Here is a 24,666-nt window from a genome sequence, read left to right as displayed (position 1 = left end):
GTGCTGTCACACTAAAAACTGACTAAACGCTGTCACACTAACAACCTAATGGCATCACGTCTGCCTTTTATTGTACATTTTATCTGGGTCTATTGTTAAAAGGGTTTCAGATATGGTGATATTTAATTGCTGCAAAAACCAGTCTATTACTAAAAGACCAAGAGAGGGGTTAACATGAAGAGTAAGCAGATTTTCAAAAATACTGTACTCTTAATTCAACTACTAGGAACCAAAGAGTAGCTTACCAGAAAATCGGACAACTCTGAAAATCTTGACAAAAAGGATTAATAATTTCTGTAAAGGGCATGCAACAATCAAACCTAAATATTATTATAAATCTTATTTAATTACTACAAAACAATGCTAGTTTGGGACAATTTAAGACAGTCACAGCTGTCTTGCATACAGTCAGTTAAATAAGAATTAGTTATATCTCAATAAAAACTAAATTAAAATTATAATGGCAGCATAGGGCACTATCACCATTTATTTGAATTCCAGTAAGCGCAATTGACGCGAAGACGGCTAGATATATTAATTCTTTCCTCTACTTTCCTATCTTTATGCAAAAAACACCCACCAGCGCTCTATATAAAGCAACTAAATTAAACATACGTGTCATACTTCATTTGACCTTTCAGGAGACTTACCTTGACACAGGAACAGCAGGTGTCAGATCCCTCAACACACTCAAATACTATGGTTTATGATCTTGATTCAATTGGACATTAAGTTGTAATGATAAATCATTATAAGTATTTTCATTTATTTTTATTCCATGCATTACTAAAAATGTCAAGCTGAAAAATGTACTGACAAACAGATATAAAACATGACATTTATTAAATAACATCAAAAATTCAGCAGCACTAGGGTGCAAGTAGTCCTTTGTGCATAGTTTCTGGTATATATTTATATTTTTATATTTATAATTATATTTAAAAGGACCACGTGACATCACAGTGCTTTGCTGTCACCATTTTTGTGTCTGGTCAAAGCTAGGGGACCTACATCATATCAACCACAACAGCTAGAGGAGACGCGGAACAAATAGTTGATAATTGATGACTTGCATGTCCCGTTATCACATACTGTACATTTGTTTTTCTTCAACTGCCATATCTTGGTGTCATTCACCTCTCCTGCAACAGCGTATTGATGGGCATCTGTACTCATGAGATACTCCAGTGTATGAGGATGTATTATGTACAAGTTAATGTTAAATGTGTCAGGAAAAGTAAGTTTGGGCTGACGTATGGCTGGGCAATTTATATATAAATTTTAGAGTATCGTTCAATATGTTTGATGTTGAGATGGAAAAAAATGTGCAAGGTCCAGTGGAGGCGAGTTAAGCAGGAATGGTTCAGGAGGTTCTTTTCTTGACTGCCATGCAGGGCTGCGATGGAGAGCTGACAGTCAAGTGACACCTTTCAAAACAATGGATGACCCCGCAGCCTCCCCGGGAAAAGTTGAACTGGATCAGCACTGTTTCGGAGAATGTGATCTCCCTTACAGGAAGTTGTAGATGGAGCGGATGAGGGGAGTCACTAGCGTACAGAGAGAAGATGACATTAGTGGAAGTGACAGACATTCAAAGTTCACTTCTGTACAAGCAACACAAGATATCGGTCATTCCATCCACTCAAACTTAGAAAATAGAGAAATCCCTGTTCTTTTGTAAGTTTCTGTTTCTGTCTGTATGGAGTATATAGTGTAGGACAGATCCCTGTGCCCCAGAGTACCTGTGACTGGCTGACTTTGAAACAAAGATAAGTTTTCTTCATGTATGCTCATTTATCTGTGCGTTTGTTTTCTTTGATCCTGTCACTGCCGTGCAGTCGATACACTGTCTAACATTTGGCGCTGTGTGGGCAACTTTCCATTATATCTTTCATAATTCAAACAATGCTCGGCTGGAAGTTTTCATTCTTTGATTTTCTTTTACTGCCTATTTTGTGTAAACAGCTGGTAGCGCATTTGCTGCTCGTGTTACATCCCAACGTGGAGACTGCAGTGCACACCTTTTTCTTAACTTAAGTCACACATTTTTTTGCAGTTATGTAATTGCACAGAGTGACATCGCAATTAGATTAATCATGCAGCCCTAATATATACAGTATACTATTTGGTGTCCACCTGTTTTGTGCAGAGGACACTTATCTCTCCCTTGGTGATTGCATGCCAGACCAGAACTGCAAACTGGACTTTTGTTTTGAATCTCATTTCCGACACACCTGCTCATGATAATGCAAGTTTACAACATCCCACTGCAGGGTCATTAAAGAAACGGCCCTGGCTGCATTTGCTGTATATTTAGGATCGTCCTCCTGCATTGTCCTAAAATTGGTAAGACTCCTAGAAAAAAAGGCTCTACATTAGCTTCACTGTTCACCCAGTATGTATTTCAACACACTAACACTATTGAAACAGAGTCAGAACTTGGTTTTAGTCAGGTTGAGTTTATGTTTCATTTCAAATCATATATGCCATTCATAACAACCTAAATGTGTCACTGTCTGAGTGATGGACTCTACTCTCTAATGTTACTTACCAGCTGTTATTTCCCCGTGGCTGTCCACAGGTTACTAGTGCAGTAATAGGGTGAGTTTATACATGGTGGACCCACCAGTCAAATAGGGACACATGACATTTATTATATTTGTAACACCTGTCCCATGTAGCTACATGGTCTCTATAGAGTAGTAGTACTATGGGAAGGCGCCTGGGTTGTTTTTGTCTTTACCGGTACTAACTAATGCTTATTAGCAATCTATGTTTCTCAGTATTATTAAAATAACTGGCGGTGCCTCCAATATGAATTAGGTAAGTTTTGTGTTAACCTTGATTACTCTTTTAAATTGTAACTCAGAACAAAACCTCATGTACAAAATCTAAGACCCAAAAAGTATACTTTAAATACTATAAACTATATACTATACTATAAACCCATATAGATATTGGAATTTATTTAGTTAAAGTACAAAAATAATAAACACATGTATGGTGTATTAGAAACATAAACACAAGTGAGGCCAGTATAAATAACTCCCTATTTTTTATGACACCCAAAATAATATGTTGCCTCAATATAGCTTTCAGAGTATACTATAAAGTGTTACCTCTGCTTAGGTTTCAATAAAATAAATGCATAAATCCTTTTGACATGTAAACCTGAATAGTTATCTGTGGGCCCACACTCACACATTCATACTCAGCAATCAAAATACAAACAAAAAAACCCTGTTGCAGGCCTGAATAGAAGCTTGGGAGAGGAGGCCTAAAAATGTGACGGCCGTTTCACTTGTTTACACAACCAATAAAATAAAATGAACGTGCAATATACTCAGTACTCACGAATCCCAGTCAAGGGGATATAAAGGGGAACTTGGCGATGGCAGCAGGCAGAGCACCGGGTAAACCACAGCAGGAAGATCAGCAGAACAGAAACCAGCAGCGACAGTCTACATCACACCAGCAGGATGGAAGATCGCTCTCTGTGTGGTCCAGAGGAGCTTCCCCGATCCTCTCTCTTTTACAGTCACAAATGTCCGTCTCCTGAATCAAATAAATTAACTGAGCAAGCAGGTCCGTCCACTATTTCACGGCGAATTATCGGTAGCTTGTCTCAATTATTTCACATGCAAAGCTAACAGTATGCTACGAAAACAATGCTAATGGCAATTGTGCTATCGCTAACTGCTATTCACAGTTAGTGACACAATAGATACTACAACACTTAATTACAGCATATATAATCACACACATGCACATGTATATTTACCTCTTGTCGATTTCAATATGCCAAAACACAGCATAACTGGTTGTCAGCCTCAGTAATGGATAACAATGTCCTTCTACAACCTACTAAACCTCACGAAGTCCGTTGTTCCGGTTTAACTGGTTTTTGAATTAACTGGTGATATGTGTTGCAAGCAGGGCTGCACCGCTGCAGTAAACAATTCGGATGAATTCGCCTCTTTTTCACATTCATTTGAAAACATTACGGTATGAACGGGTTGCTGGGACAGTAGTTTTGGACCCGACAGATATACATGAGCAAATGAGTCGTTTATGTTACGAAAATATCACTCGTTGTCTGGCGAGTGTAACGTCGTGTGTCTCTACCACGGTCTCTGACTGTAAACCATGCACGGACACACCGATTTTTTAGATTATCTAGTGACATTCACGCTTTAGTTAGTTATAAAACGGTGTCCAGCCTATAGGTAGGGTAGGCCTATTATAGATAACAAACAAGCTAACAACAAAGACACCAGCACAAACCTGATATTTCACCTTTCCACACCTGCGCCTAATATCCAAATCGCTATAAAATGGGAGTTTGACCGTCCTGAGTCCTGTCCAAATATGATGAATGAGTAGTAGTGTACACTACCATAGTGATGAGAATGATGCACGTCCGTAGAATTCAATATAAAACACAATCAACGGGATAGAAGTTGTGTCACAAATTTAATCTGGTCGTTTAATCAGTCGTTGCTATCGCCACAAACATTAGTGCGAACACCTCAGAAAGTATGTTTCACTTATCCCTGTATGAAAGCATCTCAAATCAACTTGAAGTCAGATTAATAACGGAATGATAGGCTACAAATATAACACAGATAACGGAAAAGTTTTGGAAAACACACTGACGTTTGCAGTAGCCAATTGTGAACAGGCATCGACACGGCCACCTACGTTGTCAGTTTTCGTTCTTGCAGCGGCATCACAACTTAATTCAATAACAGTACAACATGGATTAAGTGTATTGAGATCGGTTAATATTTAAATACAGCCTTTAAGTAAAACATAAACTACATTTGAGGTTTTTACACCCAGCTGAACGCAGCGTGGAGACAGCGGTCAGCTGTGGCAAAATGTGATCCGCTCAGATTAACTTGTGATAGGCATTTAAAAATAGACATTTAATTATATTTCTGTAGGCTACGTAGATGTGTTATGTTAAGCTACAGCCTCTTCACAACCACATTTTTTAATATCCATTATGCCTGTACTCATTAACACTTTATTCCGTTTTGGGGGTAAAAATGAAACACGTCAGTCATGTGCAAACGTGATCATTTCATTGTTATTAATGTGTAGGTCTATCTCAGCACAGTCTCTTCAACCTGGGCCGCAAGTCAAGTGATTATAGTTGTGTTTAATTTCATATGACCCATATTAGGAATCTGAATGATATCAAACTCTCTCGAGTAGCCTAGATTTGTAATCATATACCATGACCATTTTGTGTTGTCAAAGTAGGCCAACAAATTATGTGTGGGATAAATAAAAGTCAAACTCTGAGAAAAAAAAGCTTCATATGTTCTTCACATCAAATCACTAGACTTTTGCTGCAACTCACTTCATAACTTAACCGAGACTAAGATAACACTAAGTCGCGAGAGAGAAAACGAGGATCAGCACTTTGCTACAATACAATGGCCATATGGTCATAACAATAGTGTATAGGCTACCATAAGACAAAAAGCGCGATTGGGTCGACCATAAAACACAACTAGTTGAGACGAAATAAAACACGTCAGTCATGACTGACGTGTTTCATTTTTACCCCCAAAACGGAATAAAGTGTTAAGTGGGGTCCTGCAGTGTGTTGTACATCAGTTAGTTTTCGGTATGTGAGGCAAATATGAACCTACTTTACAGTTTCTAGGTTTGCATTTGCCCATGTTAAATTGTAATATCACCAGTTAACATGGGCGTATATTTCTCTCATATGTTAACCTGTGTTAATTTAGACTAAGAGTCCACTATATAGATAGAAATCACAACACCATTTCAGCGGTGTGTAGTGTAATGGTATAGATGATGTGTAAGTTACTCCGTCAGTTTTTTTGTCCACATCCAAGGTTCGAATCCCAGCGTTTTTTCGTTTTATTTTTATTTTTTCGTTCATACAGTATGTGTCGTATTTGTGTGGATAATCCTTAAACGGACATGTATGTGTAAGTGCTACTGCAGTTTAGTTTTCTGAGCCTTTAAAGATTACAAATTCCCACACATTTTGCATGACATTATGTGATAGGGTAAAAATTAATAACAGATTAACATGAAACTTTCCCAGCTAATTACTTACTTAAGACATATTTTTTCTACAATATATCATATCCCAGTTTGCTTAAATTTTAGATACAGTGTTGTTTTAATGGTGAAATGTTTACTAATGTAAATTCACAAGTCGATCTGGGTGTCTCCGTGGCTTGCAGTAAGAAGATCGGCGACATAGTCGCCAGACAACGGATGATATTCTCGCAGTGACAACGGCTAGTGTTTTCATGAATGTCTGTCGGGACCAGAATTAATGCTCAGCAACTCGTTTCTATCGTAGTTTCACAAGAACCCGACAAATGAATGAAAAATAGTTTATTTCCTGGTTAGTCGGGAATGGGTCCTGAAAGGCCACGCCCACACCACATCTGCATCTATCACCAGTTAATTCAAAAACCAGTTAAACCGAAACACCGTTCACTTAGCGTTTCTGTCTCTCTGACTGGATCTCTGCAGGTTACATCTAAGCCCCGCCCCTCTACCTGGGATTGTAATTACATTGGCTGATAGGTCATGACCTTCCAACAAAAGTACAGAAAGACGATGATTGACATATTAAGCTACTATCAGGTTAAACTGTGTGGCAGATTACCCCTAACGCTGAATCATGTACACTCTCACTCAAACTACAGTCAACTCCATGAGCTTAAAACTTTGATCTTTATAAAAGTAATAAATGTAAATTCTTACCTTTTTAAACCTTATTTTATTAATGTTAACCATTTTAACATATGGCATTAACTTATATTTTCTTCACCATATTTATATATTTGTATTGCATAAAATTAAAAATAAATATTTAAATAAATGTATCTAGGGCTAACATTATTTAGAACATTTCTTAATGCTTTGCTGAATGTATGCACAAACACTTTGATGGTAATATACATATTGAGAGAACAAAACCACACTAGAGCAAGTCAAACGCCTCTACTCCTTTATGACTGAAGAGGGACCAACTAACTCTGTAGAAAGTTCACACAGACTAAGGAGCAAAATATCCAGAAGAGCTGCAAAACAAGTAGCCTAATAATATATATTTTTTTTTAAACGATAGTGTAGCACTGGTGTTACTCACTGACAGATAGGCCCGAGTCTAGGTTAGAAGGAGATCTAGAACTAGGACTCAGGAATAACAGACCAAGGGGTGAATTTGAACTTATTTAAGACAATAAGTAGTATTAGACAATTTAAACACATCAATTTGGTACCAAACCACACAGAAATTTTAAATACACACACACACACACACACACACACACACGCACACACACACACAAACACACGCAGGAGGTGCACTGCAGACGGAGCAAAAGATAGCTCGCCTTTGCAGTTTAACATTGCAATGCCTCCTAGTTCCTAGGTTCTGGTAACAGGCTGGAGGTTGAAGGGCAAGGCAGCTTTATTTCTTTAGCACTTTTCAGGAACAAGGCAATATAAGTGCTTCAGATAAAACATTATAGAGCAAAAGTTAAAACCTTTCACAGTGCTCATTTTTGATTTTTGATTTCATCTCCTCACACTCCTAATATCCTTTTGAAAGGTTAGGTCCTTAGACGATGGTGGCTCCAAGGATGCATTTCATTAGCAGGGTTCACTATACCCTCTCTCTCAAGAAAACTGAAGAGGTCATGGTAAACATTGATTACTCCTGTATCATGGAGTGTCTTGAACATCACTTTCTGCAACGGAAACAGATCCCAAAACAGGCCCAAAAAGTCATGCAGAGTGTGGTTTGTCCCGCTTAACCTACAAGCGGTCATGCCCTAACCTTTCAAAGGGATATTAGGAGTGTGACGAGATACTCAGCTCACAAGATGAGACACAAATTGGGGTTCACGAGAACGAGACCAACACTATTTTAAAGAAAACTTGAAAGATGAAATATGACTGAAAAAAAATCTTTTATTCAATGGAAAGTCACCAAATGAAAAATGTGCACTGTGAAAAGTTTTACCACACACTCAAATGTGTTCTCTTATGTCTATAACTAACCTCTAAAGAGCCTAATAACTGCTGCATCCCTCTCTCCTCACAAACCTGTCCCTACCACCTATTAATCAAAAAAAAAATTTCTTACATGGCACTGTAAAATTTATTTGCATCTTATTCTTTTTAGGCGGTTTTATTTTCATGACCATTTGCTCTATAATGTTTTATCTGAAGCACTTACATTGCCTTGTTCATAAAAAGTGCTATAGAAATAAAGCTGCCTTAACCTTCAACCTCCAGCCTGTCACCAGAGCCTATGAATGCTTTTGTCTTGTGCCTGGGTCATAGAGAACACTGTGGTCCCTGTCTGTCTAGGAAGTGATATTGACTGCATCAGCATCTAGCCATTAAGTTGTATTGCAGCAAACGCTGTTCATGCGTTTTGAAAACTGTAGCCACACTTGTGCGCTTTACTGGCAAGGTATCTTTTGCTCCGTCTGCAGTGCACCTCCCTGCGGTTTGTGTGTGTGTGCTGCGGTGTGTATTTTAAATTTCTGTGTGGTTTGGTACCAAATTGATGTGTTTAAATTGTCTAATACTACTTATTGTCTTCTTAAATAAGTTCAAATTCACCCCTTGGTCTGTTATTCCTGAGTCCTAGTTCTAGATCTCCTTCTAACCTAGACTCTGGGCCTATCTGTCAGTGAGTAACTACAGTGCTACACTATTGTTTTAAAAAATATATATTATTAGGCTACTTGTTTTGCAGCTCTTCTGGATATTTTGCTCCTAGTCTGTGTGAACTTTCTACAGAGTTAGTTGGTCCCTCTTCAGTCATAAAGGAGTAGAGGCGTTTTGACTTGCTCTAGTGTGGTTTTTGTGTTCACAATATGTATATTACCATCAAAGTGTTTGTTCATACAGACGCAAAGTTAAGAAGTGTTCTAAATAATGTGTAGCCCTGGATAAATTTAATTTAGATATTTATTGAAATTATTTTAATTCAATCCAAATATATAAATATGGTGAAGAAAATATTAGTTAATTAGTTAATGCCATATGTTAAAATGGTTAACATTAATAAAACGTTTAAAAGGTAAGAGTTACATTTACAGTTTTTAAAAGATCAAAGTTTTAAGCTCATGGAGTTGACTGTAGTTTGAGTGAAGTGTACATGATTCAGCACGTGTAAGGGTAATCTGCCACACAGTTTAACCTGATAGTAGCTTAATATGTCAATCATCGTCTTTCTGTACTTTTGTTGGAAGGTCATGACCTATCAGCCAATGTAATTACAATCCCAGGTAGAGGGGCGGGGCTTAGATGTAACCTGCAGAGATCCAGTCAGAGAGACAGAGACGCTAAGTGAACGGACTTTGTGAGGTTTAGTAGGTTGTAGAAGGACATTGTTATCCATTACTGAGGCTGACAACCAGTTATGCTGTGTTTTGGCATATTGAAATCGACAAGAGGTAAATATATATGTGCATGTGTGTGATTATATATGCTGTAATTAAGTGTTGTAATATCTATTGTGTCACTAACTGTGAATAGCAGTTAGCGATAGCACAATTGCCATTAGCATTGTTTTCGTAGCATACTGTTAGCTTTGCATGTGAAATAATTGAGACAAGCTACCGATAATTCGCCGTGAAATAGTGGACGGACCTGCTTGCTCAGTTAATTTATTTGATTCAGGAGACGGACATTTGTGACTGTAAAAGAGAGAGGATCGGGGAAGCTCCTCTGGACCACCCAGAGAGCGATCTTCCATCCTGCTGGTGTGATGTAGACTGTCGCTGCTGGTTTCTGTTCTGCTGATCTTCCTGCTGTGGTTTACCCGGTGCTCTGCCTGCTGCCATCGCCAAGTTCCCCTTTATATCCCCTTGACTGGGATTCGGGAGTACTGAGTATATTGCACGTTCATTTTATTTTATTGGTTGTGTAAACAAGTGAAACGGCCGTCACATTTTTAGGCCTCCTCTCCCAAGCTTCTATTCAGGCCTGCAACAGGGTTTTTTTTGTTTGTATTTTGATTTCTGAGTATGAATGTGTGAGTGTGGGCCCACAGATAACTATTCAGGTTTACATGTCAAAAGGATTTATGCATTTATTTTATTGAAACCTAAGCAGAGGTAACAATTTATAGTATACTCTGATAGCTATATTGAGGCAACATTATTTTGGGTGTCATAAAAAATAGGGAGTTATTTATACTGGCCTCACTTGTTTATGTTTCTAATACACCATACATGTGTTTATTATTTTTGTACTTTCACTAAATAAATTCCCATATCTGGGTTTATAGTATTTAAAGTATCATTTTTGGGTCTTAGATTTTGTACATGAGGTTTCGTTCTGAGTTACAATATAAAAGAGTAATCAAGGTTAACACAAAACTAATCCTAATTCATATTGGATGCAACCGCCAGTTATTTTAATAATATTGAGAAACATAGATTGCTAACAGAAAATCAAAGAATGAAAACTTCCAGCCGAGGATTGTTTGAATTGTGAAAGCTATAATGGAAAGTTTCCCACACAGCGCCAAATGTTAGACAGTGTATCGACTGCACGGCAGTGACAGGATCAATGAAAACAAACGCACAGATAATTTTTCTTCTTCATGTATGCCCATTTATCTTTGTTTCAAAATCAGCCAGTCACAGGTACTCTGGGGCACAGGGATCTGTCCTACACTATATACTCCATACAGACAGAAACAGAAACTTACAAAAGAACAGGGATTTCTCTATTTTCTAAGTTTGAGTGGATGGAATGACCGATATCTTGTGTTGCTTGTACAGAAGTGAACTTTGAATGTCTGTCACTTCCACTAATGTCATCTTCTCTCTGTACCCTAGTGACTCCCCTCATCCGCTCCATCTACAACTTCCTGTAAGGGAGATCACATTCTCCGAAACAGTGCTGATCCAGTTCAACTTTTCCCGGGGAGGCTGCGGGGTCATCCATTGTTTTGAAAGGTGTCACTTGACTGTCAGCTCTCCATCGCAGCCCTGCATGGCAGTCAAGAAAAGAACCTCCTGAACCATTCCTGCTTAACTCGCCTCCACTGGACCTTGCACATTTTTTTCCATCTCAACATCAAACATATTGAACGATACTCTAAAATTTATATATAAATTGCCCAGCCATACGTCAGCCCAAACTTACTTTTCCTGACACATTTAACATTAACTTGTACGTAATACATCCTCATACACTGGAGTATCTCATGAGTACAGATGCCCATCAATACGCTGTTGCAGGAGAGGTGAATGACACCAAGATATGGCAGTTGAAGAAAAACAAATGTACAGTATGTGATAACAGGACATGCAAATCATCAATTATCAACAGTGTTATTTTTGTGGTGGTTAAGTCTAGATTAATCATGCTAGTAACGTTAACTAGCAAGTTGTTCGTTAAGGGCTGACGGCTGGTTAACATTACGGACAAAAACTATTTGTTCCGCGTATTCTCTTGTGTGTATCACATATCCGTCTCCTCTAGCTGTTGTGGTTGATATGACGTAGGTCCCCTAGCTTTGACCAGACACAAAAATGGTGACAATGTGATGTCACGTGGTCCTTTTAAATATAATTATAAATATAAAAATATAAATATATACCAGAAAATATGCACAAAGGACTACTTGCACCCTCGTGCTGCTGAATTTTTGATGTTATTTAATAAATGTCATGTTTTATATCTGTTTGTCAGTACATTTTTCAGCTTGACATTTTTAGTAATGCATGGAATAAAAATAAATGAAAATACTTATAATGATTTATCATTACAACTTAATGTCCAATTGAATCAAGATCATAAACCATAGTATTTGAGTGTGTTGAGGGATATGACACCTGCTGTTCCTGTGTCAAGGTAAGTCTCCTGAAAGGTCAAATGAAGTATGACACGTATGTTTAATTTAGTTGCTTTATATAGAGCGCTGGTGGGTGTTTTTTGCATAAAGATAGGAAAGTAGAGGAAAGAATTAATATATCTAGCCGTCTTCGCGTCAATTGCGCTTACTGGAATTCAAATAAATGGTGATAGTGCCCTATGCTGCCATTATAATTTTAATTTAGTTTTTATTGAGATATAACTAATTCTTATTTAACTGACTGTATGCAAGACAGCTGTGACTGTCTTAAATTGTCCCAAACTAGCATTGTTTTGTAGTAATTAAATAAGATTTATAATAATATTTAGGTTTGATTGTTGCATGCCCTTTACAGAAATTATTAATCCTTTTTGTCAAGATTTTCAGAGTTGTAAGATTTTCTGGTAAGCTACTCTTTGGTTCCTAGTAGTTGAATTAAGAGTACAGTATTTTTGAAAATCTGCTTACTCTTCATGTTAACCCCTCTCTTGGTCTTTTAGTAATAGACTGGTTTTTTCAGCAATTAAATATCACCATATCTGAAACCCTTTTAACAATAGACCCAGATAAAATGTACAACAAAAGGCAGACGTGATACCATTAGGTTGTTAGTGTGACAGCGTTTAGTCAGTTTTTAGTGTGACAGCGCTTACTAAATTTAAGAAGATAATGAAAATAGCTCCTCACCACTTTTTATTACATTTCTGGGAGGATGATTTGGATTGATTAATTAAATAAAGTATGAGCACCCAGTGCCTACTGATGTCTGGCAATACAAAAGTAACATACTACAAAGTTGTGCATTTTCTTTGGGCTACTTAAACAAGCTGCAAAGGAGATCTGTGCTTGATTAGTGTTGCCTGACCTCCTTCTTTACTGATTGGGTGATTAGAGTTCAAATCTATTGGCTGTGAAAGCCACAGGGCGGAGTTGATTATCAAAACGCCACCAGGTGTCTAATAAGCATCTGGTGGCGTTTATTAAACGCCTGGTGACGTCACACGCGTGGTGGCGTTTATTAACCGCCAGGTGGCGTTTATTAGACGTGTAGTGGCGTTTAATAAACGCCAGGTGGCGTCACAAACGCCGTTCAAAACGCCGTGCGAATTGTGACGAATTGTGACCCTTTTGGCTTTCCATATAGTGGAGGCCCGTAGCGGTCCTGACGTGCAAATCGGTCATCCGGTCACACAGACCTCTGTAGTGAATTTGCAGCCATAACCCCGCAAAAGGCCAAATTAGCCAATTTCTCTCTCTCTCTCTCTCTCTCTCTCTCTCTCTCTTCATTCTTCTCCTCCTCAGCACCTGCTCATTAATGCTATGGCTGCCATTACACAAACGTTTTGAAATAAAAGTGAAAATGCTGACTTCCGTCATAACCTCCCTAACTTTAGTGCAACACATTGACATATATAAAATGGACCAATAGACCCCGTTGCTCTGGACGGAGACCAGTGAAGGATATTAGAAGCACTTTTCCGGTGATCTCTTGCTTTACTGCGCAGCCTCCAACTGACAGAGACAACGTAATTGTGACGTGAGCAACGTGTCTGAAAGTTGTAAGTCTTCTAGTAGCTGTGCCAAGAGAAATCTCAATCATTTCCAATCTTACAGAGACGGAGAGTGTAGGTATATGTAAGGAGATAACATAAGCACAGGCTAATTATTGCTAACTAACATGCTAGTTAACATTCGTAATTAAACCTAAACAGCTAATGTAAGTCGAAACTGCCTGCGAGCTTCTCCTGTACTATACGGTAATTCCTCTACTGTGCGACAGTAAGTCACTTAGTTATGACACAATTGTTAGCGTATTTTTACAAAAACGTCTGCTACGGAGCCATAACGTGAGGTACAAGGTAATGGAGCCTTTTATACATTGTCGTGTTTCTTTAGAACTAAACAATGGACAAATAGAGTCTTTAAATGCTTCAGATGTAAAGTTATTCGCAGTCAAGTGACGTAAAAAAAAAATGGCGGTCAGTGGAATGCTAACAAGAGGTGATACCTTTGTAGCAACAAAATGGTGCCATCGGAGGTTCGCGTTCAGAAGCGAAGCTTACCGCTGTCAGTACCCGATCCGTTCCACCTGCACAATCCGTTCTGCGCATGTGCAAGATGACACGTATGCCATGACGTAGGCACAGATGATAATGCTGCGTTCATGCCACCTCGAAATAACAGGCACCGCCCCACTGGTTACGTTGTTTCTGCAGCTAGATTCAGTCTAAAATAACGTTAAGTTAAACTTAATGGGAAAAGCAAGCTACAGCTAAATTAAGACATTACAGTAATAACAATAAAGACAAGTATTGAGTGATTGTATTTTAAATGAGCACAAGTAAAGTAGAACTGACGTAACAGCTGTTATATATGTTAACGTTTATTTTCAAGTTTTATTTTGAGGGTCTTTTAAAGTTTACATGCTGTCTCAGCTAGCGGTTAGCCGAATTAGCTGTTAGCTAAACTAATGTTAGCTTAACTGTGGAGGCTAACGGCAGACCGCTGCAATCAGCTAGCGGTTAGCCAAATTAACCGTTAGCTAAACTAACGTTAGCTTCCCGGGGGAGGCTAACGGCAGACCGCTATAATCATGCGCAGAACGGATCGTGCAGGTGGAATCGGTGCCGTTATTCCAAGGTGGTGGTGGAATGAACGCAGCATTATCATCTGCGCCTACGTCATGGCATACGTGTCATCTTGCACATGCGCAGAACGGATTCTGCAGGTGGAACGGATCGGGTACTGACAACCCCCTTGGTGCAACAGCGTGCTGCGTCTGATGTCATTGTTATTGTTCTTTTGCGCATGCGGGTCATTTCAAAACCGCAAACAGTTCACACTGAAATCTGATATAGGCCACATTTTAAAAGGTAATGTGAACAGCCACATAAAATATCAGATCTGAGCAAAAAATCTGAATTAGGCATTAAGACTTGCGGTGTGAACGTAGCCTATGTGTGTATATATATATATGTGTGTGTATGTTATTTCCCCCCAGCAAAATATAATGTCATAAACCATTGGGGTGTCCTCTCCCTGTTGTTACATGAATGTACAGTAGCCTACATCACTAGATAGTTACTGGCCCAGTGAACTAAGACTACAATTTGGGAGGATTGTACAATTAGGATATGTTCTTAAAATTGTACAATCCGGGCACCCAGATAGCTCAGTTGGTAGAGCAGGTGCCCATATATAGAGGTTTACTCGTCAACGCAGCTGCCGCGGGTTCGACTCTGACCTGCAGTCCTTTGCTGCATGTCATTCCCTCTCTCTCTCCTCTTTCTAGTCTTCATCTGTCCAATAAAGGCCGAAAATGCCCCCCCCCCAAAAAAAAAAAAATCTTAAAGAGAAATTGTACAATCCTCCCAAATTATAGTCACAGTTTACTGGACAACACAAATTGTGTGCTAAGAATGCCAAATACAATGCACATGGAAGTGGAACAAACATGATCCCTAAAAAATGAATCAACTAAAATAATTCAAGGTGCATTGGTCAACTATAGAAACGTACAGCATTGTATGTTTTGCCCTTCGTAACAGACTTCATTTAAAACACATTTGAAATTTTATCTTTTTAACTTTTCTAATGATCTTAATAAATATCAATATATTCATTAAACTTCTAACAATATGAACAGCAGTCTTCATACAGCAATATAACAGTAACAATGACTGTCACATGAATAATTATATAAAAAAAATAATGGTCACAACTTTAAATAATAACAGTACTTAAGTGAACAGCAATATGCACCTGTTGTATTTTAATCCAGGTTGATAATAACAATAGGGTAAAACCAGTGCTGGGTGATCAGAAAAGGCTCCAGGATTAAATAAATCCAGGCTGTTAGCCTGGTCGGGACCAGGCTAGCTGCACAGAATAAATCTCCATGGTGATTTATGTGCCTCCGCTTTTGTGAAACAGAGTCAAGGCTATATTCATCCAGGATAACGGGGAAATCCTGGCTTAATCCCTTATCTTGGTTTTGTGAAACAGAACCCTGCTTATCTCCCTTTTTTGTGGACATTATTATGATTCTACCATGGCTAAGTACAATATTTATAATTATATTTTCAATTTAAAATGCTAAATGTTTGTTTTGGTTTCCTTTTTATTTTCTTATCATTATTATTACAATTCAACATGAATATTACAGGTTGTTCATTTCAAGGAGACATTCTTACATTTACCGTATTGACGCCACTAACAAACACTAATACAATTTATTAAAAAAAGGAAAAGAAAGCAGAGAAAAGGATAATCACACACGAAGGAAAGGGAGTGACCACTGTCTACAAAACCATCACTGCAGTACGGTTAACACTACTGCCTCATACATTGCAGAACTTCCATACATATCCACAAATGAAAAATACATAAATCAAATATAAAGCATGTCTCTGCTCATTCTGCTGGGAGTCAGGCAATGTGATTTGTTCCCTAACATAATCTAAGAAAGGTCCCCATATCTTATTGTACTTATTTGATGATCCTTTCAAAGAGTATCTAATGCTCTCAAGTCTGAGAAAATAAAGGGCATCTTTGATCCAGTGTGTAAATGTTGGGGGTTTGCTGTTTTTCCATTTAGCGACAAGAGTAAGGAATGCAATGCTATCAGATTGTGCCTTAGTTAGATGGCTAGACTCAGGTGTAATACCAAATAACCCAGTTATAGGGCATGGTGAGCTTGATTGTCCCAGGAAGCCTGATATTGTATTAAAGATAGAAGTCCAGTAGTAATTAGGAATTAAGTAAGTAAGTAGGAATTCTTTTTTCTTTAAGTGATACTTTAAAAGTAATTTGTCGCCTTGCTCTGCACCTTTGTCGACGACGTAGGGGTCCAGTGCTCTCAGAATTTCAAAACATCTGTAATCTGCATCAGGAATTCATTGCATTACTTAATTTAGTTTCTTTTAAATAGTTATTAGCACTGAAAACATTTTTATCCAATTTTAAAATGTAACATCAAATGTTAAAACATTTTCATGCATACCCAAACTAGTTTATTAAAACAGTTTCAAGCAATTTGCCTATGTCCTTAACTAAGCGGTTTACGTGAGTCAGGTCTAGAGCAGGCAAAAACCTAAGGAAGAGACTGGCAAGGACCCTCTTGGTGGTCCAAGTTGGCCTCCATTAAGTGGTTATTAGTGTTAAACAAAAAAGGCATGAACGAAAAGTTTAGTGGAGAGTCAAAATGTAGGACAGCAATATTTTTTAACCAGCTGTTGACTATACCTGTCAAGATGGGATTTGAAAATAAGCGTTCGCACGTGTCTATTTTTAGGGGTATATGCAAGTGAAATACTCTGTAGAACGCAGCGCCATCCATCCTTCCCTCCTCGCGCTGCCGTTGTTCTTGTTTTATTGACTGTGCCGCTGACTTCTTGTCACTGTTGAAGCTAATGTTCTACATTAGCTTACCGGAGGGGAACGTAGCAAACATTTAAAAAAATGTTTTGTTTTTTTAATAGAAATGTTGAAAATACAGAAATTTACGGGTAAATATTTAAAAGGCATATCAGCAGGATAGAACTGTAAAATAAGGGATAATCCCGGGAAAATGAAAAGGCTGCTACCAATATAAATTAGCTGTTATTAGTTAACGTTACACTAACGTTAGTTCTTACCAATTGGTAAAGCTAGCATTGGTTAACACAGGGAAATATTTAAAGCGCACATTTTAAATTAGGTAACGTTATAGTAGAAAACTGAAAATTACTTTAGTGCCCCTATAAAACATTATTTGTTTTGGTTCTGGATGAGCAAAAAAAAACTAAACATTTCTTGATTATACTACATCAATTAGACCTACAATTTTGATGAGGAACACGTCAAAATGTGTAAAATTCATGGTAATTTTGATACAGTAATTAACAATCTTTGAAAATCCTCTCCAAATGCATATCCTAAAATTGTCCAAATTTCAGTCACATAAAGGTTCAGCATATTTCATAAGATATTTGAAAATGTGGAGTGTACAAAATTCTCAAAAAGCCATTTTCTTTATATAAAAAAGGGAATATCCTAAGTGTTCAAAAGATGATTTAGTGATCAGTGTAAAAAAAATAATAATAATAAAAAAAAATTTAGAATGGATTTAGAATGTTGAAAGAAAACACACCTGTATATATATGTATATATATATGTATATATATATATATATATATATATACACACACACACAGTACAGGCCAAAAGTTTGGACACACCTTCTCATTCAATGCGTTTCCTTTATTTTCATGACTATTTACATTGTAGATTCTCACTGAAGGCATCAAAACTATGAATGAACACATATGGAATTATGTACTTAACAAAAAAGTGTGAAATAACTGAAAACATGTCTTATATTCTAGTTTCTTCAAAGTAGCCACCCTTTGCTCTGATTACTGCTTTGCACACTCTTGGCATTCTCTTGATGAGCTTCAAGAGGTAGTCACCTGAAATGGTTTTCCAAAAGTCTTGAAGGAGTTCCCAGAGATGCTTAGCACTTGTTGGCCCTTTTGCCTTCACTCTGCGGTCCAGCTCACCCCAAACCATCTCGATTGGGTTCAGGTCCGGTGACTGTGGAGGCCAGGTCATCTGGCGCAGCACTCCATCACTCTCCTTCTTGGTCAAATAGCCCTTACACAGCCTGGAGGTGTGTTTGGGGTCATTGTCCTGTTGAAAAATAAATGATGGTCCAAAAATTTGGACTCATCAGACCAAAGCACAGATTTCCACTGGTCTAATGTCCATTCCTTGTGTTTCTTGGCCCAAACAAATCTCTTCTGCTTGTTGCCTCTCCTTAGCAGTGGTTTCCTAGCAGCTACTTGACCATGAAGGCCTGATTCGCGCAGTCTCCTCTTAACAGTTGTTCTAGAGATGTGTCTGCTGCTAGAACTCTGTGTGGCATTCATCTCGTCTCTAATCTGAGCTGCTGTTAACTTGCGATTTCTGAGGCTGGTGACTCGGATGAACTCCTCAGCAGCAGAGGTGACTCTTGGGGCGTTTCCCAATATGTGTTCTTCTATTGACTTGTGTGCTTGTGTCCCTGTGAAACGTCATCTCGTGTTGCCAAAGTACTGTCCCAATACACAAGTTCGCATTTCGCCAAGAACAGTTAAAATTCCCGGATGTATTCTTGACACGCCCATTTACCGAGGATACATCGGTTGGTAACTTGTATGAACTTCGCAGCGCCTGTATCCCAACATTCATTTCGGCATTCAATGATGGTTGGATTTCCAGTACATAGACAGCCCAAAAACGCGAGAAATGAACGGTTTATATTTCGAATATAGGCAGTCTTGCGAAAATCTTTGCCGAATTGACAATTTGCTCCAAAGTTTTCGGAGTTTTCGGAGCTCCATAAAATGACGCGGCCGCCAGCTTGCGCCTGCCGGGGCCGCTTGCTCGGCGCTCGGACAGTCACACTCGGAGATCCCGCTGTAAGACGGAGGTCTTTTAGACCGGTCCCGTAAATAAGAGGGTTTTATTTTCGCCGTTTGGATGTTCTTTAAATATCACAACACATGTGGTTAACTGTCTTTTCGGAGTTAAACTCAACAAGCGCACACACACACACACACACACACACACACACACACACACACACACACACACACACACAGCGCAGCAGGCAGAGGAGAGATATACCATAGATAGACTGTATATTATATACTGTATATTATGATTTCTATTCGGGAGACTTGTTTAAATTATGCCATAGGCTATAGCCTACATTATATTTTGTATTTAGTTCATATTTTTGGTGTATTTGTTTTCTGATTTATTAGAAGTTGAGTGTCAGTCTTTATGATAAATGAACAGTTGTACATAAAGTGGTAACATGCTATGACATGTTATGTAGACTAAAGGGGAGACACCAACCTTTATAATTTGAATTTCTAATTTCCATCTCCCTGGGCATATACAGTGCACTACAATAACATAGAAATGATAATTCCACATAACACTAATAGGAACACATAGGACACACCAGTGCATATGCCTATTTATTTGTTTAATTTAAACTGACTTAAACTTATATGCTAATAATAGTAGGGATCACGTTCCACTCTTTTGAATAAGTAAGGGGTGTTTGAGCTAAACCATAAACAATAAAATTAAAGCTCAATTAGTTTTATTTTTCAATATTATTGCAATAGTTGTAGCATTATGAGGTTTTCTTGTCCGGAGATTGTTTTAATACAAAGTGGTTATATTGTTGTGGTTTTTATTTCTAGCTGTTATTTTGGAGCCTTGCAGGTAGCCTCTGTGCTGGGAGTGTTGAGCAATAACAGGAAGAAGGCATCGTCTCAAACTGTTAACAGCGTTTTCTGTGCTTGTAAACTTGCGAGTTAATTCTTCCAAGAACAACCAGCAAGAACGTTCTCCCCAAGAACACAAGTCCGTACTTTGCATTCTTGGTATTGAGAAACGCCCTTGGTCTTCCTTTCCTGGGGCGGTCCTCATGTGAGCCAGTTTCGTTGTAGCGCTTGATGGTTTTTGCGACTGCACTTGGGGAAACATTCAAAGTTTTCGCAATTTTCCGGACTGACTGACCTTCATTTGTTAGGCAAGGCAAGGCAAGGCAGCTTTATTTGTATAGCACATTTCAGCAACAGGGCAATTCAAAGTGCTTTACATAAAACATTAAAGAGCAGTAAGAAAACAATTAAAAACAATTTAAAAACATTAATAAACAAATTAAAAACATTAAAAGACAAGAATAAAATTGATAGTGCAGTATAAGAATAAAAGTTACAGTGCAGTATAATAAATTAAAGTTAATAAAATAGATTATTTAAAGAAAAGCAACATCAAAAAGATAGGTCTTTAGCTTAGATTTAAAAGAACTGAGAGTTGGAGCAGACCTACAGGTTTCTGGGAGTTTGTTCTAAATATGTGGAGCATAAAAACTGAACGCTGCTTCCCCCTGTTTAGTTCTGACTCTGTTAAAGTAATGATGGCCACTCGTTTCTCTTTACTTAGCTGATTGGTTCTTGCCATAAACAGTTGTCCAATAGGGCTGTCGGCTGTGTATCAAATTGACTTCTACACAACACAACTGATGGTCCCAACCCCATTAATAAGGGAAAAAATTCCACTAATTAACCCTGACAAGGCACACCTGTGAAGGTAAAACCATTTCAGGTGACTACCTCATGAAGCTCATTGAGAGAACACCAAGGGTTTGCAGCGCTATCAAAAAAGCAAAGGGTGGCTACTTTGAGGAATCTAAAATATAAGACATGTTTTCAGTTATTTCACACTTTTTTGTAATGAAATAGAGAAAACGCATTGAATGAGAAAGTGTGTCCAAACTTTTGGCCTGTACTGTACATACATATATATCGCAGCAATATTATGTCCTAATGCAACCTACCTGAAATGTTGTTTGACTGTAGCCGGAGAAACATGCAGAATATCTGCAGTCTGTGACACTGTAAATCCACATGACTTAAGGAAAGATAGTTGCTCTGGAGAGATGGAGAAGTGAGGCGGACCTCTAGCACCAGTCCAAGCCAGTGGAGCCTGGTAAGATGAACTGGCTGCAACAGAATAACGCACAATGTCATTCAAGTGAATTTGAGAATTTTATTTTAATTTTTTTTATTTGAGAATACTGAAGCAAGAGAGGGAAGACATGAAGCAATCTAGTTACAAACGTACCATCACAATCTGTGATGCAGTGTAATTTTAACTTACCTTGTTGTTCATGCCATCTACAGGTAGTTGCTTCATGGATATATTGAGCTAGGTCTCCAAGTAAGCAATCTGTTGAACATTCAACAGCCTCCCAGGTAACAATTTTAAGGTTAGTTTTTGGTTCCCATGGAAAGTTTTCCTGGCATTTAGGGAACATTAGTTTTTGGTTACATCGAACGTTCCCAGAACGTTGCAACCTTTAGAGAACGTTCCCCTACCGTTGTAACCTTTTAGAGAATGTTCTCCTAACGTTGCAACCTTTAGAAAACGTTCCCCTAACGTTCCCCTACTGTTGTAACCTTTAGGGAACATTCCCCTAACGTTATTTTTTACTTTATTCCACTAACCTTTAAATAACTAACGACTGTGGTACCAATTTTATTATTAGTTTAAACTGTCTGTGCATGAGCAGGAATGAATGAACAGGCAACAGGCAAACTTGATGGGATTTAAAATTTTAATATAAAATTAACAAAATACAAAAAATATAAAAGGCAATCACAACAATCAGAAACTATACAAATAAGAAAAAAACAATAGAGTGGGATCTAGAGTGCAAATGTAGTGCAATTGTAGTGTGCAAAGATGCATATTGGAATGATAATGTAATGAATTATTATATATTAGCATATTAACAAATACAATTGCTTTAATAAAAAAATACAAGCTGCAAGATGGATGGAAAAAATACCAAAAAATAAAAATAAAAAATAGAGCTCCATGGTTTGGCTTAGTCCTTCTCAGCTGGCCTAAAAAGAAAGAAACAAAAGTTTGATATGGTATACTAAGAATCAACACATGGACAAAAGCAAGACCTTGCCTTACTAACAACTCTGTTTTTTCACATCATATAGAAGCATTTCAATTTACCGTCTGTGTGGGGCAAACTTCCACGTCTGCTGCAGTCAGCGCGGGGAAGGTCTTCTGGCAGGCTGCTAGAGTAGAAGTCAAAATGAAGCAAAGTTACAAGTCAAATTAAAACCTCTTATCAGCCAAGCTAAGCATAATACTGTGAACAATAAAATAACCTGCCTGTTATACCCCTGCATATAGTCAGGTCCTGGAAGGCCTTCTTTGCCTTTCTTCCCCGCAGGCTGTACTCTTTCAGCACGTTATTAGTTGCCAATCGCCGTAGCGTGCGTCGGACTGCAGTACCTGTGGTCGGACCTCCAAGCGTTGTCAGGAAAAGTTGCTGTAAACATATAGAAATACAAATTATACATGTGGAATAAAGTGGAGAGCTTGCACAATCTCATTTAGTAAGAGAAGTCAGTTCTGTTATGATGATATTTGAATTTATGCAATTATATAGTGTTAATCTTAGGGCACTTAATTACCATTTTTATCCTCCTCTCCGGTCGACCGAGACTCCAGTCAAATTCCTGCAGCTCGGTGACTGTCGAGCAGGGCGACAGCAACATGTCCTCGCCTGGAGCAGAGGAAGGGGACTGGGAGCTCCTTAACAGCATGAGCAGCTCATCCATCTTCTCCTCAAACGTGTCCAGCCGCTGTGTCAGGCGGGCAATGGATGTCCTCACGGCTATGGAAAAATGAACGGTGTTAGTTTTAGTTGTTATACATTATAAACTTTCATATGTGAACAACTTAAGTGAGTCTTCTTACCTCTCATTTCCATCTCCATGGCTCCATGGTCTCCCTCTGTGTGATAACTTACCTCCCTCTGTGTGATGAGTTTGGTTGTTTACAACAACAAAAAAGTTAAGTTACTCTCAAGTTCCTTGTCATGAAATTGTATTTAATTGGAAATGGAAAATTCAAAGCCACTGTACCTTTAACTGGGTCCCAGGCCGAGCTTGCTTTACAATAGACCCATCCAGCTCTGGGCGACCGGCTGGTTTCCTGTGTGGTGTTGACTCATCTAAAAAGAAAGTTGATATGAATATTGGTCAGTTCATTTATGGTATTGTTCTTGCACATTCTATTGCACATGCTATTGCAAAAGATGAACCTATTACATTAGACAATCGCTATAAAAAAGACATCTGCTGACCTGAAAAAAGGCAGGAAGAGACAAATACATCAGAACAGTCACGTGATATGCACCAGGTTGAGTGTCAGTAGTTCCATGGTAGGAAATATGACTCTGATTTCTTAAATGCATGCATAAATGTTAACTTACGGACAGGGCTTCCAGACACACGCTCCATCATGGAACGCTTTCTTTCTTGTGGAACGGATTAATCTGAAATAAAAGACCATACAATTTGTACTGATTCCAAAAAGAATAATAATAATACATTTAATTTGTAATGCACTTTATATTTACGCAAAATACCCAAGTGCTACATGATAGTACTAAAAAGAGTAAAAATAAAAACACATGGAGAGCATGAAAATAAAAATAAATGAATAGAATGACATGAAACAAAAACAATAAGGAAAAGGGCACGAGTTCACTCAAAAGCTCTCCTAAAAACGTGGGTTTTAAGGCCACGTTTAAAAGCATCCACAGTCTGTGGTGTCCTCAGGTGGTCAGGGAGAGAATTCCACAGACTGGGAGCAGCTGAGCAGAAAGCCCGATCTCCCATTGTACGAAGCTTTCTCCTGGGAGGATTCAAAAAATATGTTGAGGCCGATTGGAGGGTACGTGTTGAGGTCTGTAGGGTGAGGAGTTCCTTGAGGTAGGGGGGGAGCTTCACCATGGATGCACTGGTAGGTAAGGAGGGAGACCTCGTACTCAACCCTGAGTGAGACAGGAAGCCAGTGGAATGATTTAAGGATGGGGGTGATGTGGTCATGTTTGCGCACCCTCAACAGGATCCTAGCAGCGCTGTTCTGGATATACTGCAACTTCTGAAGGCTTTTCTCAGGGATCCCGGTGAGGAGCGCATTGCAGTAGTCCAGCCTGGAGGAGACAAAAGCATGGATAAGAAAAGAATATTTGAATTGTGTAAATAATGTAGCTAGTCTGTACTTAAGAGGTCTTACCATAATCTAAATAAACAATGGATGAGGTGTAATCATTATTTCGTGCTAGGTTAGCCTGCAGTTTTGTGAACAGAGCTTCTGTTAATACATCTATGGCTTTATCTCTCATCCACGTTACAGGCTTT

The 24,666-nt window shown here is 38.4% G+C and overlaps 2 long non-coding RNA genes across 2 annotated transcripts; one reads left to right on the top strand and one right to left on the bottom strand.

Annotated features, from left to right (window-relative positions):
- Positions 1-819: 819 nt before the first annotated feature.
- Positions 820-3,885, bottom strand: LOC120549192. Its single transcript, XR_005637341.1, has 3 exons — positions 3,782-3,885; positions 3,355-3,555; positions 820-1,547 (listed from the first exon to the last, which is right to left on the bottom strand). It is a non-coding gene; the product is annotated as an uncharacterized LOC120549192 (long non-coding RNA).
- Positions 3,886-9,329: 5,444 nt separating this feature from the next.
- LOC120549193 lies at positions 9,330-11,717 on the top strand. The gene is made up of 3 exons (XR_005637342.1): positions 9,330-9,476; positions 9,703-9,914; positions 10,869-11,717. It is a non-coding gene; the product is annotated as an uncharacterized LOC120549193 (long non-coding RNA).
- Positions 11,718-24,666: the final 12,949 nt, after the last annotated feature.

Source organism: Perca fluviatilis, chromosome 20 (genome assembly GCF_010015445.1).
Source record: "Perca fluviatilis chromosome 20, GENO_Pfluv_1.0, whole genome shotgun sequence".
Taxonomy (NCBI): Eukaryota; Metazoa; Chordata; class Actinopteri; order Perciformes; family Percidae; genus Perca; species Perca fluviatilis.
Note: the sequence above shows the minus strand (reverse complement) of the source record. Positions and strands in the feature narration are given on the sequence as shown.